Source organism: Capra hircus, chromosome 16, assembly GCF_001704415.2.
Source record: "Capra hircus breed San Clemente chromosome 16, ASM170441v1, whole genome shotgun sequence".
Classification (NCBI taxonomy): Eukaryota; Metazoa; Chordata; class Mammalia; order Artiodactyla; family Bovidae; genus Capra; species Capra hircus.
The window spans coordinates 6,464,394-6,490,849 of NC_030823.1; positions in this window are offsets into that span (position 1 = coordinate 6,464,394).

Here is a 26,456-nt window from a genome sequence, read left to right on the forward strand (position 1 = left end):
AATAAACTTATAGTCAATTGTGGGACACATACAGATGAAAAATAAGTTCAATTGAATACAAGTTCAGTTCAGTTCAGTTGCTCAGTCATATCCAACTCTTTGTGATCCCATGGACTATAGCATGCTAGGCCTTCCTGTCCATCCCAACTCCTGGAGTTTACCTAAACTCATGTCCATTGAGTCAGTGATGCCATCCAACCATCTCATCCTCTGTCCTCCCCTTCTCCTCCTGCCTTCAATCTTTCCCAGCATCAGGGTCTTTTCAAATGAGTCAGTTCTTTGCATCAGGTGGCCAAAGTATTGGAGTTTCAGCTTCAGCATCAGACCTTCCATTGAATATTCAGGACTGATTTTCTTTAGGATGGACTGGTTGGATCTCCTTGCAGTCCAAGAGACTCTAAAGAGTCTTCTCCAACACCACAGTTCAAAATCATCAATTCTTCAGCACTCAGGAATACATGTTACTGGGATGATTTTACAAAGACATGTGTGTTTCTATTAAAACATAAGGTATAAGGTGGTGGTGGAAGGCTTACGTGTCATTTTCAAGAAAAAGTGCCCTGAAGAATTGTTGATGATCTTTTCAGGTGATGCCAGTGGTAAATAATTTGCCTGCTAATGCAGGAGACACAAGAGACACAGGTTTGATTCCTGGGTTGGGAAGATGACCTGGAGGAGGAAACAGCAACCCACTCCAGTATTCTTGCTTGAGAATCCCATGGACAGAGGAGCCTAGAGGTCTACAGGCTATGGGGTCTCAATAGAGTTGGACACAACTGAATGACTGAGTATGCAAGCACACGTGTAGGAATTTGCTGGGGGCCAGGATGTGCTGTATATTGTCACCCTGCTTATTTAACTTATGTGCAGAGTACATCATGAGAAACGCTGGACTGGAAGAAACACAAGCTGGAATCAAGATTGCAGGGAGAAATATCAATAACCTCAGATATGCAGATGACACCACCCTTATGGCAGAAAGTGAAGAGGAACTAAAAAGCCTCTTGATGAAAATGAAACTGGAGAGGGAAAAAGTTGGCCTAAAGCTCAACATTCAGAAAACGAAGATCAAGGCATCCGGTCCCATCACTTCATGGGAAATAGATGGGGAAACAGTGGAAACAGTGTCAGACTTTATTTTTTGAGGCTCCAAAATCACTGCAGATGGTGATTGCAGCCATGAAATTAAAAGACGCTTACTTCTTGGAAGAAAAGTTATGACCAACCTAGATAGTATATTCAAAAGCAGAGACATTACTTTGCGGACTAAGATCTAGTCAAGGCTGTGGTTTTTCCTGTGGTCATGTATGGATGTGAGAGTTGGACTGTGAAGAAGTCTGAGTGCCGAAGAATTGATGCTTTTGAACTGTGGTGTTGGAGAAGACTCTTGAGAGTCCCTTGGACCGCAAGGAGATCCAACCAGTCCATTCTGAAGGAGATCAACCCTGGGATTTCTTTGGAAGGAATGATGCTAAAGCTGAAACTCCAGTACTGTGGCCACCTCATGTGAAGACTTGACTCATTGGAAAAGACTCTGATGCTGGGAGGGATTGGGGGCAGGAGGAGAAGGGGACGACAGAGGATGAGATGGCTGGATGGCATCACGGACTTGATGGATGTGAGTCTGAGTGAACTCCGGGAGATGGTGATGGACAGGGAGGCCTGGCATGCTGCGATTCATGGGGTTGCAAAGAGCAGGACACGACTGAGTGACTGAGCTGAACTTAACTGAACTGAGGATGCACTGAGGAAAAAGATGGAACTTATCGTGGACATAGTGGAAAGGCAAGGAGAAGACAAAAGGTGTTATAAGAAAATGAGGAGCTAGGAATGTTGATGGTATTGGAAAAGAAGACTAGTGTAGGGGAGTGGAAAGCAGGACCTGGAATTGGGCTGGGAAAGTGGTGTGGACAAAGAACGCCTCCTGCCATATCTGCAAACAAAGGATGCTGCACCCATCAAGCCATCAGCCACTGAAGAGATCCTGACTGTGCACCCAGCGGAGTTTCAAGATGGGAAAATGAGGAGACTGGACAGTTAAAGCACGTGTCCAAGCAATGGCTTCACTAAGCTCAAACTCTTGCATTTTCCCATACAGAAAGCATTAAATTTCATTAGCTTGAGATGTCTGGTTTTCTTAATTAATAGTAATATTCTGATGTTCTGGCCACCTGGTTTTGTTGCAAAAACTTATATACCTTGGCTCCTCTCTTATGTTTGGAGCAATCCCTCAGAGCTGAGAGGCTGTCTTCTGGGCTTATGTCTTCAGAAAGTCCACACACAAAAAATCATAATTCTCAACATTTAGGTCATGCTTTTTTTTTCATTTTTCCCCCAGTTATAGCCCATATAGCATCACCAACTCAATAGACATGAATCTCAATAAACTCCAGGAGATAATGAAGGATAGGGAAGCCCAGTGTGGTGCAGTCCATGGGGTCACAAATAGTCAGACACAAATTAGCGACTGAACAACTACAAAAGTCAGTATGAGTCAAACATGTACAGGCCATTGAGGATTTGAGGCTCTTAAAGGATTAGAAAATCACACAATTGTTTCAATTATGTAGGTGGTGTCGAGGGGAGGGTTAGGAATCATCATTTACCCACAGAATGTACAAAAGACTAGAATAGGATAATACTTCATATAAGGCAAGAGGACATAGTAGCTCTGGGCGCAGTGGCTGCTCTGAAACTTGAAGCAGGAAAATGGATTAGAGACAAAACTAGGAAATAGTCACAGGATTTGGTGGTGATTTGGTTGTTTATATTTGCAAAATAATAATAGAAACAATAAAGGGCAAAAAATATAATTGTATCAAACATTACTCCCATAATGAATAACACAGTGTAAGGCTAATCTTTATGTAACACATTATTCCAGTTATATCTATTAACCGACACAACACTCACAAAATTACTACAAGAAAAAGTTTTATGGTGGTTACTGAGGCCCAGAAATGTTAAGTGAATTGTCCAAAGTCTGACAGCAAGTATATGGTAGCAGCACAGCAAGGAATTAGTGAGCTGTGATAAATTAAGGAAGTCAGTTTCTAGGTTAAATGTTCCTTTTCTGCACTGCTGTCTTTTTCTGGCTATTTCACACTTCAGGTCTACAGCCTGCATGCCTTCTTGCCTTCCCTTTTCATAAACATTCAGAATATCTCTTAGGTCAAACAGTTTACCAAGTCCTCTGGCAACAATGATTAACTTGCGACATCCTACATTTCAGATGTGATACAAATAAGCCATGGATGCCTCTGTCAGCCCTGTGTTCTCTTCAGGGCAGGCTTGGATCTGCTTGTTCAAAAGCCTTCTGTTACCAAATTCAAATGTTCACATATCTAATTATTTTTAGAATAGCCCAAACAAGTGTATTTTTAGCTTTTAGAGCCTGGCAGCTTTGTGTACCCTGCAAAACCTAAGCTCGTATCTGTTGGTCATTGATCATGCAGAAACCTGTGGTCATCAGACTCCAAGGGACTGCTCCCTTTGGAGTTCTCTGGTTCAAAGGCGCCCCACCAAGCTACTGAGTGACACTACCTAGACAGGAAAGTCCCCAGATCATCCCCTCATCCCCTTCTTGTTGTGGGTCCCCAGATTGCACCCCTGTATGGTTTTCTGCTGGCTAGGACTCCTTCTTCCCCACCCCCATCATACAAACCTGTCATCCAAATAAGTTCACTGTGAGTTTGATCAGCCCCTGAACAATCAAAGGGCAAAATGATCCCGAATGGCCTTGAGCAGCTGAAACTCACCATTATTATTATAAACACTTATTTTTATTTATTTGGCTCTTAAAGGATTAGAGAGTAACAACAGTGTTTCAATTATGCAGGTGGTGTTGAGGGGAGAGTTAGGACTCGTCATTTACCCACAGAATGTACAAAGACTAGAAAGGGGTCAGACTTTATAGAAGGCAAGCTGTTGCTGCTGCTGCTGCTAAGTCGCTTCAGTCATGTCTGACTCTCTGCGACCCCAGAGATGGAAGCCCACCAGGCTCCCCTATCCCTGGGATTCTCCAGGCAAAAACACTGGAGTGGGTTGCCATTTCCTTCTCCAATGCATGAGAGTGAAAAGTGAAAGTGAAGTCGTGTCCAACTCTTAGTGACCCCATGGACTGCAGCCTACCAGGCTCCTCCGTCCATGGGATTTTCCAGGCAAAAGTACTGGAGTGGGTTGCCACTGCCTTCTCTGTAGAAGGCAAGAGGACTTAGTAACTCTGGGGGCAGTGGCTGCTCTGAAACAGGTCCTAGTTGTGGCATGCAGGATCTTTAGTTGCATGTGGGATCTATTCTCCTGACCAGGGATCGAGCCTGAGCCCCCTGCATTGAGAGCATGAAGTCTTAGCCACTGGACCACCAGGGAAGTCCCTAGAACTCAACAGTTAGAATCCCTCATGAGAGATTGGCGACCTTGCTCTGAGTTGTGCTGCATCTCATGTTTTTGTGCTTTCCCATGTTCCTAATCAGCTTGAGCAAGACACAATACCAGTATCTGAGAGTACCCACACATGGGAACTGGCTTGGGGGATCAGAGATGCTGTGCTCCCTGAGGAAGGAGGCCAGAATGTCACATGTTAGCTATTGTTCTGTGCTCCTGGGTCCCCACCAGGCAGGCTCAAATAGAAGGGGGATGCAGGCAGCTTCTGTCCTGATGGTGGGCTACCATCACCTCAGATTGGGCTGTAGCAGTTAGAGGTCTCTGGAACTAGGCAGGGAGGGACACAGCAGGCTAATGCCCTGAAAACTGTATGTCCTGACCTGGAGAGGATAATGAGGAGTTTTATAGTAATACTTCAAAGAAGGTGTGGTCAGTTTGTGGACATTCTTCTGATTAGATGGTGGTGAGGTAAGTGGGAACCAGCATCATCAACCTTCTGATTCCAAAGGTTTGCCTTGTGGGCTGCATACAGTTAATCCCTTCTACCTGGTGAGGGTTTCAGTATCTGCAAAAATAGCCCAAAGATATTGCCGTGTGTATCCCTGGATGGGGAACCAGGACCCTGCCCTCAAGGCTACACTATTGTTTTTAACTGCATTGTCCCTGCAGTTTTTAACTCCCTTATCCCTGCATTTCCTCTGTACCCTGATTAGCTACTGCTTGAACCTGCCCTTTGGAACTTCAGGATGGGGCACGGGAAGTTTTTATTGTGCCCAGAGCCCCACAAGGTCCTGCTTGACTTCAAAACGAAAATTATGCTTATTTCACCAAAAAATTCTATGCTCCTATTAAGAGATTGGGCTTCCTTGATGACTCAGACCATAAAGAATCTGCCTGTAGTGCAGGAGATGTGGAGTCAATCCCTGGGTACGGAAGATCCCCTGGAGAAGGAAATGGCAACTCATTCCATTACTCTTGCTGGGAAATCCCATGGGTAAAAGAACCTGGTAGACTACAGCTTCTAAGGCCGCAAAGAGTCAGACATGACTGACCATGCATGCACATGTGCTCCTATTAACACCAACTGGAATGGCATTAAGCCACAAATTTGCCTCATAGCACATAGAGAGTACAGATGGCAGAGGGAGCCTTGTAGACTAGTGAGGGAATTAAAGAGCTTCCCCTTAGCTTCTCCTCATCCAACCCTGGCCAGTGTTTTCCTGTGTAGGGAGTTGGTTCAAAATTCCAGATCTTTACTAAGCAGTTGAACATCTTCCTGGCTTCCTTTTCTAAGAAAGTTCTTATTCCTGCAGGAAACCCTCCAAGACTGCAACAGAACTTTTAAAATTGTCCTCCTGGAACTCATACCATTTGGGTTACTAATTTTGGAGGCAGGAGGAATGTCATATGTACAGGACACCACACAATGTACAGAGCCCTGTCTGTTGAGTTATCCACGTAATTAAATAAACGGCCCAGGGCTGGAATTCTTGGCTGCCTCTCACCATACACTGTAGGTGTTAGATAATCTCCATGATCCTAGATAGCTTACTGGCTGCTGAAGGAGGGGCTGCACATTGATGAGAAGTGAGTAGATTGCTGCTTGTGGGTCGATGACCTTGGTCAGGTTTGTTTTACACGTTGCTGGGGATACACAGCCAAGGGGCCATATTGTCACTCTACCGACTATGTAGACTGGGGAATTCAGAATCTCCTTTCTCATCTGTTCTACAAGGTTCCCCCCGCCCCCCATATGGTCAGATTAGCTGCCAAAGGACTTTGAAATCCAAGATTATGACCTTAAGCATTCTGAGTCTTGAAGATGCTTTATCCCTTGCTTCAGATTCAAGTGTTATAAGATAACATGCAACTTGGATTATAAACCACCACAGCACCAAGGGGACTGTTACACAGATAAGCTAAACATGGCCTCTGTATAGTCAGCCTATGTTGTTTACTTCTTCATAAGAACTTGGGGCTCATTAACTCAAAAGTCCAGCAGCACCAAACTCAATTTTTTTGCACATTCAATTGTCTTAAAATTTAACCCCCCAAAGCTGATTTATTTATTTATTGCCATTTGGGGGCTTTCTGTACCCTGCAAAGGGCTTCCCAAGTGGAGTTAATGGTAAAGAATCCTCCTGCAATGCAAGAGATGCAAATTTGATCTATGGGTTGGGAAGATCCCCTGGAGGAGGAAATGGCAACCCATTCCAGTATTCTTGCCTGGGAAATCCCATGTACAGAGGAGTCTTAGGTCCATGGACTCACAGAGAGTTGGATAGGACTGGCAACTGAGCTCACATACCCGGTAATCTGCATCCTATGCTGCTGCTGCTGCTGCTGCTGCTAAGTTGCTTCAGTCATGTCTGACTGTCTGCAACCCCATAGACACCAGCCCACGAGGCTCCCCCATCCCTGGGATTCTCCAAGCAAGAACACTGGAGTGGGTTGCCATTTCCTTCTCCAATGCATAAAAGTGAAAAGTGAAAATGAACTCACTCAGTCGTGTCCAACTCTTAGAGACCGCATGGACTGCAGCCTACCAGGCTCCTTCATCCATGGGATTTTCCAGGCGAGAGTACTGGAGTGGGGTGCCATTGCCTTCTCCAGCATCCTATGCTAGGCAGAGATAAAGTCAGTCCTGAAGCTACAGGAGAGCCTAGGCTGGAGCAGCCTGGATGTCTCCTGGCCCAGGGACTCCCAGCTGTGCTGCTGAATGGAGTTACCTGGACCCATGTGACCCTCTCTAGCCCCCCCACCTTTCCCTGCCCTCCCCCAGAAATTTCCTCCTCTTCTTCCTTGTCATAACCTTCTGAAGGCCTTATGCCATGATAGTAACAAATAATACAGAATACAGGGACCAATCTGACAGAATTACACAAGTCTTGTATCAAAAATGCAAAATCATTGCTAAAAATAATTGAAGAAACTTAAATACATAAAGATATACCATATGTGTGGGTCAGGGGACACAGTATTGGGAACTCCTTGGCTGTCTAGTTCTTAGGACTCTGCACTCTCACTGCTCTGGATCTGGATTCCATCCCTATTTGGGGGACTAAGATCCCACAAGTTGCATGGTGTGCCCCCATTCTTTTTTAAAGAAGAAAGACATAGTGTTATTAAAATATCAATTCTCCCCAAATTTTTCTACAGATGCAACACAAGTCAAATAAAAACTCCATGAGATTTTTAGTAAAGACTGACAAGTTGATTCTAAAAATACACATGGAAATGTAAAGGACAAAGAATAATAAAAATAATTTGGAAAAGAAGAGAGTTGGAGGATTCATACTATCTTACAGCCTAAAAGAGGTAATAAAAAGTATGTTGTATCAGTATCAAGAGAGACAAAAAATATCCATTTATTGCATGTCAAATAAACCTGTAAATAAAAAATAATAGAGAACATTGACTGAGTCACATTAGGAAGAAAAACTTTAAGAAAAATACCTGGAGTCCTGTAATATTGAATGAGAAGTGAATTTAAAATTTTGATTAAGGAATATAATATTGAAGATACGTTGATAGTACACCCGATTTTACTTTAACACTATTTAGACATAGTGAGCTGCAGAAGGCAATGGCACCCCATTCCAGTATTCCTGCCTGGAAAATTCCATGGACAGAGGAGCCTGGTAGGCTCCAGTCCATGGGGTGGCGAAGAGTGGGACACGACTGAGCGACTTCACATTCACTCTTCACTTTCATGCATTGGAGAAGGAAATGGCAACCCACTCCAGTGTTTTTGCCTGGAGAATCCCAGGGACAGCGGAGCCTGGTGGGCTGCCGTCTATGGCGTCGCACAGAGTAGGACAGTCGGACTGAAGTAACTTAGCAGCAGCAGCAAACATAGTGAGCTTGGCATTATATGCTCTTACATCAAATCTTGGCCTGATGGTTTAAGCCTTGTCCTTCATATTAATAAATGTGCATGTGTGCTCAGTTGCTCAGCCATGTCAGGACTGTAGCCTGCCAGGTTCCTCTGTCCACGGAATTTCCCAGCCAAGAATAATGAAGTGGGTTGCCACCTCCTCCTCCAGGGGCTCTTCCTGCCCCAGGACATATTAATAAATAATTGATATTAATACCTTCTCTGCAGGGTAGTTGCTTGTGAATAAGCAGTTGTTCAGTTGAGCCTACACTATATATCAAAGGCAACCTGGCTCACATTAGAAATACAATGAATGTACAGTTTCTCAATTTTTTCTGAAAGCTGAAAGATAAGGTCTCTGCTTGCCTCATATTTGTATCCTTTAGTACTATGATATTTTTTTGGCAGGGGTTCAATAACTGCCACCTGAATTAAATTGTAAATCAAAATAATCAGGGCAGAAATAATTGCAGGTAAATACCCCAAGAGTGTGTAGGAAGAATACACCAAATACAGAAGAATGCCAGCAAGAAATGCCAGGCATTTCAGAGCAAAGACCATATACAAAAGCAACTTGTACACTTTCAGGTTGGCAAATCAGAAGATTAGAAAATAAATTTTCATTGCAAGTGTGCTTTTTGTTAAACTATGATCTTTAATTTTTAGAAGTGTAAAGCTTTAGTATCAAAAAAAAAGAATAAAAGTCAGAAAAATAATGCTGCTGGAACCTAAAGATTGAAAGTTCATGTTGTAAATTCAAGTAATAAATTAAAGCTAAAATTAAACAGCAAGAGTGATAAGTTCAACATCACAGAATTGAATAGTCCTATACAGGTAAACTTCTTCTTCTTCTTCTTCTTTTTTTTTTTTTTTGGTGGGAAGAGATAGAAAACATCATAACAGGAGATAATAAGATTTTTAATTTCCTTGTTTCCATGTGTTTCTGCTTAAGATGGGGCATGAGTTTAACACCAGATTTAAACCTGACTTTTGATTTTCTGGAGAAGGGAAAGGCTACCCACTTAACTATTCTGGCCTGGAGAATTCCATGGACTGTATAGTCCATGCGGGTTGCAAAGAGTCGGACATGACTGAGTGACTTTCACTTTTCACTTTTTGACTTTCTGTCTGCAGGACACTGGCAATTTGTTCTGTGATATAGAGAATAATGAACACTGTCTCCAGGGAAAGGAATTTTAGCAGAGTCATCAAGACAACCTGCTGTCTAAATGACATATGCAATATTTCTGAAATTGAACTGCTCATTTGCAATATTAGATGTTGTGTTTTAACTAACAGAATAGGAAAAACACTGAGAACATCTCCAGCTATATATCTAAATTGAATAAATGTACCAACTGAGGGAAAAAGAAATGACCTATATTTTGCCTTTCCCTGGTGACTCAGATGATCAAGAATCTGCCTGCAACACAGAAGACCTAGGTTCAATCCCTGGTTTGGGAATACTCCCTGGAGGAAGGCATTGCAACCACTCCAGTGTTCTTGCCTGTTGAATCCCCATGGACTGAGGAGTCTGGTGGGCTATAGTCCATGAGGTTGCAAAGAGTCAGACATGACTGAGCAACTAAGTACAGCACAAAGTAACACTCAACTGCATAAAAAGCATTCAACTTGGTTAATGAATAATGTATATATATATTTTTGGGGCTGTGAGTAAATTTGAAAACTTGTATCTCTATATGCAAAAAATAATGTGCAAGCAATCACATTTCTATAGCAATTATATAAAATTAATGATGCATTTTGATATGGGCTGTGTTCTGTATTATTATAGTTGTCTTTATTCCCCAAATTTTGGTCTTTATTTTAAAGATAATAAAATACGAGTGTGTGCGTGCTCAGTCATATCCAAATCTTTGTGATCCCATGGACTGTAGCCAGTGGGGTTCCTCTGTTCATGGGATTTCCTAGGCAAGAATACTAGAGTGGGTTTCCATTTCCTTCTCAGGCTAGGGGATCTTTCCGATCCAGGGACTGAACCCACATCTCTTATGTCTCCTGCATTGACAGGTGGATTCTTTATCACTTTACCACCTAAGAAGCCCAAGAAAATGTATACAATTATGCTAACGTGAACTGATATTTTGGGACTTGTCTGAAATTTTTGTTTGCTAGTGGGAATATCACGTTTACATAAAATTCATAAGACTATCTATATATATGCCAATTTTTGTTACAACTATCACAGTCATTAAATGTTTGAAACATTTAGATATGGATATGGCTGGATGGCATCACCCACTCGATGGACATGAGTCTGAGTGAACTCTGGGAGTTGGTGATGGACAGGGAGGCCTGGTGTGCTGCGATTCATGGGGTTGCAAAGAGTCGGACACGACTGAGCGACTGAACTGAATAGAGCCACCAAGCAGAAAATGCACAAACTGGAAGTAATTATACCAAGGAATTTCTCACACTGTTGCAAAAGTTCTAGGGCCCACAACAGATTTCCCAATCTGGGGATCTGGCAAAGGAATTGAGAACCCCCAAGGAATCTGGCTTTGAAGGCAAGTGGGATTTGATTACAGAACTTCCACAGAACTGGGGAAACAGATCCTTGGAGGGCACAAACAAAATCTTAAGTGTAACAGGACTCAGGGGAAAGGAATAGAGAGCCCACAAAAAGACTGAGCCAGACTTGCCTTTAAGCGTCCAGGAATCTCCATCAAAGGCATGGGGTGAAAGTGGACTTCTGTGGGGTCAGGGACACACCGAATACAACAGTCCTGGCATAAGTCCTTTTGAAGGAGGTCACTATTACCCTACAATAGTTTGGCCTCTGGCCAAATTACCGGGACAGAACACAGCCCCACTCATCAACAGAAAATTGGATGAAAGATTTACTGAGCATGGCCCCACTAATCAGAGCAAGACCCAGATTCCTCCACACCCAGTCCCTCCCATAAGGAAGCTTCCACAAACATCTTATCCTTATTCATGGAATAAGACAGAAAGGAAACCAAAAATACAGAACTAAGCAAACTGATCACTTGGGTCACAGGCTTGTTTAACTTAGTGAAACTATGAGTCATGCTTTGTAGGGCCACTCAAGACCAATCGGTCATGGTGGAGCGTTCTGACAAAACGTGGTCCACTGGAGAATGGAATGGCAAACTATTTCAGTATTTTTGCCTTGAGGACACTATGAACAGCGTGAAAAGGAAAAAAAAAAAAAAGACACTGAAAGATAAACTCCCTAGGTTTCTAGGTGACCAATATGCTTCTGGAGTAGAGTGGAAAAATAGTTCCAGAAAGAATGAAGAGGCTGAGCCAAAGCAAAAACAATGTCCAGATGTGGATGTGATGGATGACAGAAGTCCAAAGCTGTAAAGAACAATATTGCATGGAAACCTAAAATATTAGGTCCATGAAAGTGAAAGTGAAAGCCACTAATTTGTGTCCGACTCGTTGTGACCCCATGGAATATACATTCATAGAATTCTCCAGGCCAGAATATTGGAGTGAGTAACCATTCACTTCTCCACGGAATCTTCCCAACCCAGGGACTGAACACAAGTCTCCCACATTGTAGGCAAATTCTTTATCAACTGAGCCACAATGGAAGCACTGCCATATCTGTCATGTTGGGTCCATGAATCAAGGCAAATTGGAAGTGGTCAAACGAGAGATGGCAAGAGTGAACATTGACATTTTAGGAATCAGTGAACTAAAATGGACTGGAATGGGTGATTTTAACTCAGAAGACCATTATATCTATTACTGTGGGCAGTAATCCCTTAGAAGAAATGAAGTAGCCATCAAAGATAACAGAAGAATCCAAAATGTAGTACTTGAATGCAATCTCAAAAATGACAGAATGATCTTGGTCTATTTCCAAGGCAAATCATTCAATATCACAGTAATCCAAGTCTATGCCCCGACCAGTAATGCTGAAGAAGCTGAAGTTAAACAGTTCTATGAAGACCTACAAGACCTTGTAGAACTAACACCCAGAAAAGATGTCCTCTTTATTATAGCAGACTGGAATACAAAAGTAGAAAGTCAAGCAATACCTAGTTGAGTTCGGATCAGTTCAGTCGCTCAGTCATATTCGACTCTTTGTGAACCCATGAACTGCAGCACACCAGGCCTCCCTGTCCATCACCAACTCCCGGAGGCTATGCAAACTCATGTCCATTGAGTCGGTGATGCCATCCAACCATCTCATCCTCTGTCATCGCCTTTCACTCCTGCCCTCAATCTTTCCCAGCATCAGGGTCTTTTCAAATGAGTCACTTCTTTGCATCAGGTAGCCAGAGTATTAGAGTTTCAGCTTCAACATCAGTATTTCCAATGAATACCCAGGACTGATCTCCTGTAGGATGGACTGGTTAGATCTTGCAGTTCAAGGGACTCTCAAGAGTCTTCTCCAACACCACAGTTCAAAAGCATCAATTCTTTGGTGCTCAGCTTTCTTCACAGTCCAACTCTCACATCCATACATGACCACAGGAAAAACCATAGCCTTGACTAGACAGACCTTTGTTAGCAATGTAATGTTTATGCTTCTCAATATGCTATCTAGGTTGGTCATAACTTTCCTTCCAAGGAGTAAGCATATTTTAATTTCATGGCTGCAGTCACAACCTGCAGTGATTTTGCAGTCCAAAAAAATAAAGTCTCTCACTGTTTCCACTGTTTCCCCATCTATCTGCCATCAAGTGATGGGACCAGATGCCATGATCTTAGTTTTCTGAACGTTGAGCTTTAAGCCAACTTTTTGACTCTCCTCTTTAACTTTCATTTAGAGGCTCTTTAGTTATTCTTTGCTTTCTTCCATAAGGGTGGTATCATCTGCATATCTGAGGTTATTGATATTTCTCCCTGCAATCTTGAGTCCAGCTTTTGTTTCTTCCAGTCCAGCGTTTCTCATGATGTACTCTGCATAGAAGTTAAATAAGCAGGATGACAATATACAGCCTTGACGTATTCCTTTTCCTATTTGGAACCAGTCTGTTGTTCCATGTCCAGTTCTAACTGTTGCTTCCTGACCTGTACACAGGTTTCTCAAAAGGCAGGTCAGGTGGTCTGGTATTCCCATCTCTTTCAGAATTTTCCACAGTTTATTGTGATCCACACAGTCAAAGGCTTTGGCATAGTCAATAAGGCAGAAATAGATGTTTTTACGGAACTCTCTTGCTTTTTCAATGATCCAGCAGATGTTGGTAATGTGATCTCTGGTTCCTCTGCCTTTTCTAAAACCAGCTTGAACATCTGGTTACTTTATATTCTTAGAGTAATAGGCAAATTTGTCCTTGGAGTACAAAATGAAGCAGGGCAAAAGCGAACAGAGTTTTGCCAAGAGAACACATTGCTCATTTTAAAGCTGTCCAGCAATAAAATCAGGTCCTCAATAAAGTAGTGGATTCCCCACTGCTAGCATTGTTTAAGCAAAGGCTATTAATCTTTTTTTCTGGGATATTACTTAGGCGTTTCTCCATTAAGGGAATGGATCTTCTCATATGAAGAATCTAGGTTTCTATTATCTGACATTCTTCTATATCAATTGGCTGGATTTTATGTTGTTATACATAAAATAAAAAACTGTTCTTTACAGTTCTTTTTCTTAGTTTTTATTTTATTTTTTACAGCAAATAATTAAGAAGTGCTGGGGTCAGGAAATGAGGGGAGGAGATTTCTGTTCAGTTCAATCGCTCAGTCTTCTCTGGCTCTTTGCGATCCCATGAACTGCAGCACGCCAGGCCTCCCTGTCCATCACCAACTGCTGGAGTCTACCCAAACCCACATCCATCGAGTCAGTGATGGATCCAACCGTCTAATCCTCTGACATCACCTTCTCCTCCTGCCCTCAATCTTTCCCAGCATCAGGGTCTTTTCAAATGAGTCAGCTCTTCACATCAGGTGGCCAAAGTATTGGAGTTTCAGCTTCAGCATCAGTCTTTCCAATGAATACCCAGGACCAATCTCCTTTAGGATGGACTGGTTCGATCTCCTTGTAGTTCATGGGACTCTCAAGAGTCTTCTCCAACACCACAGTTCAAAAGCATCAATTCTTTGGTGTTCAGTTTTGTTTATAGTCCAACTCTCACATCCACACATGACTACTGGAAAAACCATAGCCTTGACTAGACAGACCTTTGTTGACAAAGTAATGTCTCTGCTCTTCAATATGCTGTCTAAGTTGGTCATAACTTTCCTTCCAAGGAGTAAGTGTCTTTTAATTTCATGGTTGCAATCACCATCTGCAGTGATTTTGGAGCCTCAATAAAGTCAGCCACTGTTGGAGGAGGTATAATTTGTTTCAAACTATCAGTCCTTATTAATGAGAGAGAAAATTTTAATTGTGTTTGACTTTTAAAATCTCTCAGAATTCTTTGATAATGTTGAGTGTATACGGAAGGGTGTAGGCAGATGGCCCAATGCACTATTATATATTTATGAAATGGAAGACAAACAGACAGAAAGGAAGATATGAATAGAAGAAAACCGGTTCATAACAGGGCTGGGCCTGTTTTTGAGGCTTAGGGGGACTATACTGAGGAGTTTAATGTACCAGAAATAGACTGACAAAATGATGACTAATAATTTGTAGAGGATCAGAAATATGACACAGACTATGATTCTGATGAATGAATTATAAAATAATGCTTTTCTTAGTGTTTGGCTAGTGGACTTTATGATGTTTTGCTATGAAAAATTCTGAGTGCCACATTTTGATTAAGTATGTTAGAAATACACCCTCCTTCCTGATGGATTTGAAAGATTATATGCTTTGAATAAATATTAACATTTATAATTATTTAGGTTGTCATTATGTCACTTACAATGGTCCAATGAAAGATTTTTTATGACTTTATTAAGAGAGAGAAAATAGCTTTCCCATGTGTTCAGAACTTATTGGAATGCCCTACAAACTTGTTTATATGACAAGGTATTTATTAAAGAAGAAAATTTTGTGCCTCATATACAGCTATCTTTCATTCAGTAAGATAGATAATTTTGTTAATATCTATGCAAAATAATAAAGGAAATTAAAATTGAGTCTCCTGGGGTTTACTGTTAACCCTCAAAGTGAACTTTTTAAGAGGTAATTTGAGTGTAAGGCACCTCAGAAATAATACAGAGAAAATGTTTATAAATACAACAGTTACATAAAGTAAAATCCAAATGTCAAATTATTAAACTATTTAAACACTGAGCATCAACTCCAGCACCAACTCTAAAACTATGACTCCATAGAATTTTCTAATGTGTTCTAAAACAAAATCTAAGTTTTAATAGTCTTCCACTTCATATTGAAAGTATGTAAACCACATGAATGATCGTGAACATGTGTCGCTTCAGTCGTGTCCAACTCTGTGCGACCCCATAGACGGCAGCCCACCCGGGTCTCCCGTCCCTGGGATTCTCCAGGCAAGAATACTGGAGTGGGTTGCCATTTCCTTCTCCTATGCATGAAAGTGAAAAGTGAAGGTGAAGTCGTGTCCAACTCCTAGCGATCCCGTGGACTGCAGCCTACCAGGCTCCTCCATCCATGGGACCTTCCCGACAAGAGTACTGAAGTGGGTGTATATATAGAAATAATCTTGCTATTATACTTTAGACTTTTAATTATTCTCTTGTATAACACATCATATAGCTAAATAAATATAAAAGTGTAGTACATATTTAATATGTATATAAATGTACGGTGCTGGTAGTTTAGTTGCTAAGTCATATCTAACTATTTGCGACCCCATGGACTATAGTCTGCCAGCTCCTCTGTCCTTGGGATTTTTCAGGCAAGAATACTGGATGGAGTGCGTCCTCATTTCCTTTTCTAGGGGATCTTCCCCGTCCAAACCCAGGAATCAAATCTGTGTTTCCTGCACTGCAGGCAGATTCTTTGATTCTTTTATCACTGAGCCACCAGGGAAGCCCATATAAATGTATACCATATACTTAAATATAATATTGTTTTATTGGATATTTAATATTCAAGGCTAGAACATAAATATATAGCAGTAACCCATATAAAGTTACTTGACCTTGAGAACTTTAGACATTACATCAAGACCTTTGCTATCAACTGAATTAGGCATAAGTTCACAGAGAAATCTCTCAATGAGTTAAGCTGCATTTACTAATGTCAACTATTGTGCAGTATATTTTACTGACATTTAGACAGAATCATATACCTCACAGATCCTTCATTTATTCAAACATATTTATGTGGATTTTCAACGAGTTTCCAAAAAATGAATGCAACTAGCAAATTGAATTAAGTGAAACATGCAATTTTTTCCACCCAATTATAGTTCTTAAAGATCTAAAAGAGAAACATCTGTCTGAACCAGTGAAACAGCTGGTTGCTGACTGAGAGCAGCAGGAGAGCCTGCAGTTAATCCTCTGCCCTCCTGCCAGGAGTCAGGGTCGCCAACCTGAGTAACTAAGGAGGGCTTCCTGAAGGGGAAGATGCTATGCTGTCTCCATGCAAAGCACAGTCAAAGTCACAGCTGCACTTAAACAAAAGAAAAAGGGGTTGTTGACAGTTAACTTGGTAGCTCAGCCCTCTTCTGAAAATATGGACAAAAAGCTGCCCCGTACAATAAAGTATTAGTCTTAAATATAGCAAAAAAAAAAAAAAAAAGAATTTATTGTATCTTAACCAGGAATTAACTTGAATAAACAACATTTGAATAAAACTGCTTAACCTGTGTACATGCAGCACAGAAGGAAGCAAAGAAAGGATCCAAGTTGGAAGTAGATGTAGGCAAACAGAAGTGGAGCCAAGAACTGTTTGCTGTAGTAGATGCCAATTGTTTACTCACAGTTCAGGCTTCACCTCTCTATTAAACATTAATGATAAATATAAACATTTATAATTTCAGAATTGTAAATATCAGTTCTAAAAATGAAATTAAAGGAAACCTAAATACATCTCTCGGCAGTGTTGAAAACCTATACTTTCATTCCTGCTTCCCCTTCTCCTTCCTTCCCTTCCTTTCTGTTTTTCTTTTAAATTCACTTTAGAATAAATTTTTACATCCTCTTCAAAATATAAGGGTCTTCCAGGTGGCTCAGTGGTAAAGGATCTGCCTGCCAATGGAGGAGATGCGGGTTTGATCCCTGGGTCAGGAAGGTTCCCTGGAGAAGGAAATGGCAACCCACTCCAGTGTTCTTGTCTGGAAATCCCGTAGAAATAAGATCCTGGTGGGATACAGTCCAAGAGGTTGCAAAAGTGTTGGGCAGGACTTAGTGACTAAACAGCAACAAAACATAGTCAGTGCCTTTAGCTCTCTCTTTTACAGATGAAATCGTCAACTTTTATAGTGAAATCATCAATCATTCACTTTTCTTCATCTTTTACATTTGTCAATATAGGACCACATTTGATGGATCCTCATGTACAGTTCTTTGTGTCCTACCTTAATATCTCAAATCTAGAAAGCAGCATGAGCTGATTTTACTGAAGCTAATGAGATTACTACACCAATATTTCTAAGATTTGAACCAAAGGAATGATCACATAAATAGAATCACAGGCACATACTACCACAAGGATAATAAATGGACAAACTGATTGAAATACACTACTTTTGATGAGGAAACCAATAAATTTTTAAAATAATGGTACATGGATGTTAGAAAATTCTTGATCATGGATCTCTATAAATGTCTTTAAATTTGGATTGAACTTCTGTCTATGATTGGTAATCAGAGTATAAAAAGTTCAGTCGCTCAGTCGTGTCTGACTCTTTGCAACCCCATGAATTGCAGCATGCCAAACCTCCCTGTCCATCACCAACTCCCGGAGTTCACTCAGACTCATGTCCATCCAGTCAGTGACGCCATCAAGTCATCTCATTCTCTGCTGTCCCGTACTCCTCCTGCCCCCAATCCCTCCCAGCATCAGAGTCTTTTCGGATGAGTCAACTCTTTGCATGAGGTGGCCACAGTACTGGAGTTTCAGCTTTAGCCTCATTCCTTCCAAAGAAATCCCAGGGCTGATCTCTTTCAGAATAGATTGGTTGGATCTCCTTGCAGTCCAAGGGACTCTCAAGAGTCTTCTCCAACACCACAGTTCAAAAGCATCAATTCTTCGGCGCTCAGCCTTCTTCACAGTCCAACTCTCACATCCATACATGACTACAGGAAAAACCATAGCCTTGACTAGACTGACCTTAGTTGGCAAAGTAATGTCTCTGCTTTTAAATATGCTATCTAGGTTGGTCATAACTTTTCTTCAAAGGAGTAAGCGTCTTTTAATTTCATGGCTGCAGTTACCATCTGCAGTGATTTTGGAGCCCCCCCAAAATAAAGTCTGACACTGTTTCCACTGTTTTCCCATCTATTTCCCATGAAGTGATGGGACCAGATGCCATGATCTTCGTTTTCTGAATGTTGAGCTTTCAGCCAACTTTTTCACTCTCGTATTTCACTTTCATCAAGAGGCTTTTTAGTTCCTCTTCACTTTCTGCCATAAGGGTGGGGTCATCTGTATATCTGATGTTATTGATTTTTCTCCCGGCAATCCTGATTCCAGCTTGTGCTTCTTCCAGCCCAGCATTTCTCATGATCTGTGCATAAAAGTTAAATAAGCAGGGTGACAATATACAGCCTTGACGTACTCCTTTTCCTATTTGGAACCAGTCTGTTGTTCCATGTCCAGTTCTAACTGCTGCTTCCTGACCTGTATACAGGTTTTTCAAGAGACAGGTCAGGTGGTCTGGTATTCCCATCTGTCAGAATTTTCCTCAGTTTATTGTGATCCACACAGTCAAAGGCTTTGGCATAGTCAATAAAGTAGAAATGGATGTTTTTCTGGAACTCTCTTGGTTTTTGCATGATGTTGGGAATTTGATCTCTGGTTCCTCTGCCTTTTCTAAAACCAGCTTGAACATCTGGAAGTTCACGGTTCACCTATTGCTGAAGCCTGGCTTGGAGAATTTTGAGCATTACTTTACTAGCATGTGAGATGAGTGCAATTGTGCGGTAGTTTGAGCATTCTTTGGCATTGCCTTTCTTTGGGATTGGAATGTAAACTGACCTTTTGCAGTCCTGTGGCCACTGCTGAGTTTTCCCAGTTTGCTGGCATATTGAGTGCAGTACTTTCACAGCATCATCTTTCAGGATTTGAAATAGCTCTACTGGAATTGTATCACCTCCACTAGCTGTGATGCTTTCTAAGGCCCACTTGACTTCACATTCCAGGATGACTGGCTCTAGATGAGTGATCACACCACCATGATTATCTGGGTCATGAAGATCTTTTTTGTATAGTTCTTCTATGTATTCTTGCCACCTCTTCTTAATATCTTCTGCTTCTGTTAGGTCCAGACCATTTCTGTCCTTTATTGAGCCCATCTTTGCATGAAGTGTTCCCTTGGTATCTCCAATTTTCTTGAAGAGATCTCCAGTCTTTCCCATTCTGTTCTTTTCCTCTATTTCTTTGCATTGATCACTGAAGAAGGCTTTCTTATCTCTTCTTGCTATTCTCTGGAACTCTGCATTCAGATGCTTATATCTTTTCTTTTCTCCTTTGCTTTTTGCCTCTCTTCTTTTCACCGCTATCTGTAAGGCCTGCCCAGAAGGCCATTTTGCTTTTTTGCATTTCTTTTCCATGGGGATGGTCTTGATCCCTGTCTCCTGTACAATGTCACGAACCTCATTCCATAGTTCATCAGGCAATCTATCTATCAGATCTAGGCCCTTAAATCTATTCCTCACTTCCACTGTATAATCATAAGGAATTTGATTTAGGTCATACCTGAATGGTCTAGTGGTTTTCCCTACTTTCTTCAATTTAAGTCTGAATTTGGCAATAAAGAGTTCATGATCTGAGCCACAGTCAGCTCCTGGTCTTGTTTTTGTTGACTGTATAGAGCTTCTCCATCTTTGGCTGCAAAGAATATAATCAATCTGATTTTGGTGTTGACCATCTGGTGATGTCCATGTGTAGAGTCTTCTCTTGTGTTGTTGGAAGAGGGTGTTTGCTATGATCAGTGCATTTTCTTGGCAAAACTCTATTAGTCTTTGCCCTGCTTCATTCCGCATTCCAAGGCCAAATTTGCCTGTTACTCCAGGTGTTTCTTGACTTCCTACTTTTGCATTCCAGTCCCCTATAATGAAAAGGACATCTTTTAAGGTGTTAGTTCTAAAAGGTCTTGTAGGTCTTCATAAAACCGTTCAATTTCAGCTTCTTCAGTGTTACTGATTGGGGCATACACTTGGATAATGGTGATATTGAATGGTTTGTCTTGGAGATGAACAGAGGTCATTCTGTCATTTTTGAGATTGCATCCAAGTACTGCATTTCGGACTCTTTTGTTGACCATGATGCCTATTCCATTTCTTTTGTGGGATTCCTGCCCGCAGTATTAGATATAATGGTCATCTGAGTTAAATTCACCCATTCCAGTCCATTTTAGTTCACTGATTCCTAAAATGTCAACTTTCACCCTTGCCATCTCTTGTTTGACCACTTCCAATTTGCCTTGATTCATGGACCTGACATTCCAGGTTCCTATGCCATATTGCTCTTTACAACATCGGACCTTGCTTCTATCACCAGTCACATCCACAGCTGGGTATTGTTTTTGCTTTGGCTTCATCCCTTCATTGGTTCTGGAGTTATTTCTCCACTGATCTCCAGTAGCGTGTTGGGCACCTACTGACCTGGGGAGTTCCTCTTTCAGTATCCTATCATTTTGCCTTTTCATACTGTTCGTGGGGTTCTCAAGGCAAGAATACTGAAGTGGTTTGCCATTCCCTTCTCCAGTGGACCACATTCTGTCAGACCTCTCCACCATGACCCGCCCGTCTTGGGTTGCCCTGCGGGCATGGCTTAGTTTCATTGAGTTAGACAAGGCTGTGGTCCTAGTGTGATTAGATGGACTAGTTTTTTGTGGGTATGGTTTCAGTGTGTCTGCCCTCTGATGCCCTCTTGCAATACCTACCATCTTACTTTGGTTTATCTTACCTTGGGCATGGGGTATCTCTTCATGGCTCCTCCAGCAAAGCACAGCCACTGCTCCTTACCTTGAACGAGGGGTATCTCTTTACCACCGCCGTTCCTGACCTTCAGTGTGGGATAGCTCCTGTAGGCCCTCCTGCGCCTGCGCAGCCACCACTCCTTGGACGTGGGGTGGCTCCTCCTGGCCACCGCCCCTGACCTCGGATGCAGGGTAGCTCCTCCGGCCACCGCTCCTGACCTCGGACATGGGGTAGCTCCTCTCAGCCGTGCTTAGTGTGCTGGTTGCAGCCGCCTGCACTTAGTGCACAGGTTAACGTGAATGTCTCTAGGAAGGTGGCTACCGACTCAATGGACATGTGTTTGAGCAAGTTCTAAGGGACAGTGAAAGACAATGAAGCTTGGTGTCCTGAAGTCCATGGGGTCACAAAGAGTCAGACACATCTGAGCAACTGAACAACAACAAGGAATGTGGCTCAGTAGTAAAGGACCCATCTGCCAATGCCAGAAACATAAGATACATGAGATCAACTCCTGGATTGCGAAAGTCCCCTGGAGAAGGAAATAGCAACCCACTCCAGTACTGTTGCCTGGGAAATCTCATGGACAGAGGAGCCTCATGGGCTACAGTCCATAGAGTCTCACAGAGTTGTGACATGACTAAAGCAAATTAGCATACACAGAGGAAATTGTTTCAATTACTCCAAAGTCTTTAGAAATTAATGGATTTTCTCATTTTGGTATGCTACTCCAACTCATTTACCAAATGCCTCAAAAACTGCAGTTCCGAGTCAGGTATCGAATAAAAGAAGTCTCTGCCACAGGTCCAGGTTGCTGTATAACAATCTGCTCTGACCCCTGAGTCCGAAGATGGACATGCAGATTGAAGCCTTGCACAGCCTGTAATAGGTGAATCACTATGCAGACTATTACGATTTTGACGCAAAGTGCTTGATGACTAGGTTGCTTTTGAGAGACAGCTTTTGGCCTGCTACTGGGCTTTAGTAGAGACTGAAAACTTGACCATGGATGACCAAGCTACCATGCAACAGTGAACTATTCATCATGAACTGGGTGTGTCTGACCCAACAAGTCATAAAATTGGACATGCATAGCAGCACTTCACTACCAGATTGTAGTGGCATATATGAGATGAGGCTGGACCCACCCTGAAGGCACAAGGAAATTGCCCACATGCTCATGAACTGCTGCTATATTGACACCTCTCTCCCAGCCTTCATTTATGGTCTCATGGAAAGATCACTGTAATCAATTAAATGAGGGAGAAAAAACCCTCAGGTCTGTTATCTGTGTTGTTGCACAATATTTCGGTACCTCTCAAGGAGAACGGGAGGACAGAGAATGAGATGGTTGGATGGCATCACCAACTCATTGGACATGAATTTGAGCAATCTCTGGGAGATGGTGAAGGATAGGGAAGCTTGGTGTGCTACAGTCCATGGGGTTGTAAAGAGTGGGACACAACTGAGCAACTGAGCAACAGCAGCAACAAACAGGGCAGTGGCAATCCCCCAGCTCCATTACCAGATAGCCCCAAAGGACAGTGGTGATTCACCAAGGTTCACTGCCTACAGATACTGCTGGGTATCAAATCTGCACACAGACTGCCTCATCAATCATCCTGCCCTTCCCCAAGTCAAACTGTTGACCAAAGATTTATTCCACAGCAAATGAAATGTGGTAATGGGTTCATTCTCATGGAACTAATTATTCTAACTATGGTTTTACTTATAGAACACCTGATGGAATAGTTGATTGGTCTTAGGGAGGCTCAGTTATGGTACCAGCTAGATGGCAGTAACTTTTAGGTCCGAGGTACAATAATATATCCAGAGTGTGCTATATGAACACCATCCCTCCATGTATGATGCTACATCTCCCATTGTCAGAGATCCTGGGTCAGGGAGTCAAGGTAGTGTAATGGGAGGAGCTCCTCCACTATCACTGCAAGTATTTCATGAGTAAAATGTTTGTTTCTCATCTCCCATAGTTCCAAAGAAAATCATGCTTCTGCCAGGCAACAAGACAATAATTTCCTTGAACTAGAAGTTGAGAGTTTGACCTAGCCAGATCAGACTTCTGAATTAATAGGCAAAGAATAGGGTTTGTGTACTATTTGGTTGGACAAAAAGTTTGGGTTTTTCTGTTACCTCTTACAGAAAATCTTTTTATGAACAAACTTTTTGGTCAACCCAACATTTGGCAAGACTCTTCTGTCAAGGTGAAATTGGGTCACTACTAAGTAATATGGGTAAAGGAGGGTCTGTATGGAATGCAGGGGGTTCTCCAGGGTGTCTTTTCATACTTTCATTTCCTGCGATTAATGTCAGTGGAAAACTCTCATAACTAAGTTCAGACTGGGCTGCTAATGATCCAGATTCTTCAGAAAGGAAGGTTTGGGTAAGTTTAGCAAGCACGAATCTATGACCAACAGGAGTGCCTGCTAAGGACAAGAAATTATAGTGTAAGAAGCTTGTTATGCATATCAACTATGATCATGTGAGCAGCTGGAGAAACACAAAGTGAGAGAGTTACCAATATTCCATCACTATTTTGGCATGAATATGTTTGTATTTATGTGTGTGTGATATATCTCTCTCACTCACTCTCTCACATCACATTACACAATTTTTCCTCAATTTTCTTCCCTTTCTCATCTTCTAATCATGTAAAATGTGTTTTAATAATATCTAACTTTATATCTCCATATAAGCTGCAAGGTATCAATGAGAGAGTATGAATGAATCAGAAGAAAATGAATATCACCCAAAGACAAAAAGCGATTTTATAACCCTTCAGTGGAGTGGATTTATCTGTTTTCAGTTGTATCCAGGGTAGTAATACCAAGTTAGATGGAAGTATCACTTGGCTGTTTTCACTATTTGGAGATCAATACAGTTTAAGGAGCTATGCATGGGTGCCAAGTTGACAAGGGGTAAGCTATTTTGGCCTTGTGATGTGACTACTTGGCTAGTCTTAACTACATGTTCCAGAATTTCTTTTCTGTATGTTTCTGGTTAGGGTGGGGTACTACAGTTTCTTCCAGGGGACTGGAAGGGAAGTGAAATAGCAGTTATTGTATATCCTCATTGATCTGCTAGCTCATCTCATTGGCAAGAGGTGGTAGACAGGTCTGCCATCGCCCATCTCTCATTGAGTTCTCCTTCAGCTTCTTCTACTCTAGGACCAGTGTGGGTATTTAATTCCGTGAGGAAGGGACTTGATGTCTGCAGGAAAACCACACAGTCAAGGTCAGAGGCAATAAGGACTCACATAGGTTTTAGTCTGTTTTCATGACCTCTAACTTTTTATTTTTTATGAGTTGCTGATTGTAGTTGCTTTACTTTACATCCATTCTCTCCCTCACTGTCTACGTTGTTGACCCCTAAGTCTCAGCATCTGACACAGTCCTAAGAATCTGGCCTCAAGTGATTATCCAGGGCAGACTGTTGCCTGTGTCTAATACTGGAGTTTGAAGTCCCCAGGATGTGCCATCAGGGAGGGAAGATGGACAGACAGACATCATTTTTAGTGGTTCTGCTTCCTCTGTGGAACTTACACTGAGTATTTGTATATTCTTTATTATAGAAGAAAGAATTATGATTCACTGATTTATCCTTAATTTTCCTCAAGATCTATAATTGCACTGTACCTTATTCATTAAAAGTCAGAAGTAGCATAACACCCTAAATGTTACTTATTCTCTCTGCTAGCAATAATTAATAATAATTTTAAAAAGAGAGAAAACTTAGGAGTCATGAGAAGGACAAATGGCTCAGAAAATACACACACACAAATTGTTAGCTTCTGATAAAATCAGTTTTTCTCTTTCTAAAACAGTAATAACTTCCCACCACAGAGAGGTGCTCTCATGCTTAATCCTCCAATATTTTCAAAGAATTAGAGTCCTAAAATATGCAAACATTGTTCACACACAAGAGTAAACATAGAGTATTTCTGTTTAAAAATAATTATACGTGTCATAGCAGGGAAGCAGATAATTCTTATAGTTTTGGAAAACAGTGATTTGCCTGTGATAACATTACCTTTGCCTTACCCTCAGCCATCAAGTCAAAGGAACAAGTTAAATTATCGGTGCATTATGTTGTAAAACAATGCTTTATGAATACCATTAGCGAGCTTTTGGCATTATCTCAGTATATTGCAGACCTACAGAAAATTTTAATTTATACTTGTCCTTTTATTTTTTTCCTAAGATAGTTAAATATTTTGCTTTATAGCAATTTTTACTTATCTATGTTAAATAATATCACCTTTCTTAAGCTGCTGGAGATTTTTCCCAGAAGGCTGACTCTATAAAAAGCAGTCCTCTCCTTTTATTTGACTGAGAATTTTGTAACAGTAGGAACATGACATTGTTGCCAGGCATCTGGTTCAGATTTCAGACTACAGACTTCAGAGCCTAGCTCTGCTCCCAATGTGCTCTGCCATCAACAGACACCTTAACCCCTCTGTGCCTTATTTCCTTTCACTGGAAAAAACAAAATGATAACAACATATCTCCTTTCAAGATTTGCTTTGCAGATTAAATAAGCTAGTTCATGTAAAGTCCTTCAAATAGTGCCTGGCACATGATAAGTGCACAACAGACACTACCTATAATATTGTCTTCTTGCTAATGAACTATGAAAACATATGGATTTAAAGGACAAGGCTGGGACTTCCCTGATGGTCCTGTGGTGAAGACTCCACAGGAGTCTAATGCAGCGGCATGGGTTCAATCCCTGGTCTGGGAACTAAGATCCCATAGGCCACATTTGGCGGAGAAGGGTGGGGTGGGGTGGTTAATTATAAGCTTTCAAAGACAAAGCTTATAATTAACAACAAAAATTAAAAAGAAAAACAATGACGATATTAATCAATAAAAGTGAAATAATATATCTTTTATATAGTCTTCTACACAGAGGTATTGCTGAAATAATAAATGTCAGACCAATAGATGCACATAACTGTTTTACAATTAATGGTAGGTCCTTAATTCTAACTTTGAAAGGAATTATAAAGTACAATATACTCTCCTCAGTAGTTTCTCCAAATTCTGTTTGAGTTTGTGCAGGGCCAATAGATACAACCAAACACTAGATGATAAAACACTACTTTTCAAAAAGTGAGCACAGCACATAATTACCTCTGATTGATATTTCTTTGGTAATTGCAGATAAATTGATAAAAATATCAATATCTCAACTACTAGGCAAGCAGAGTATTGATTGCAACTTA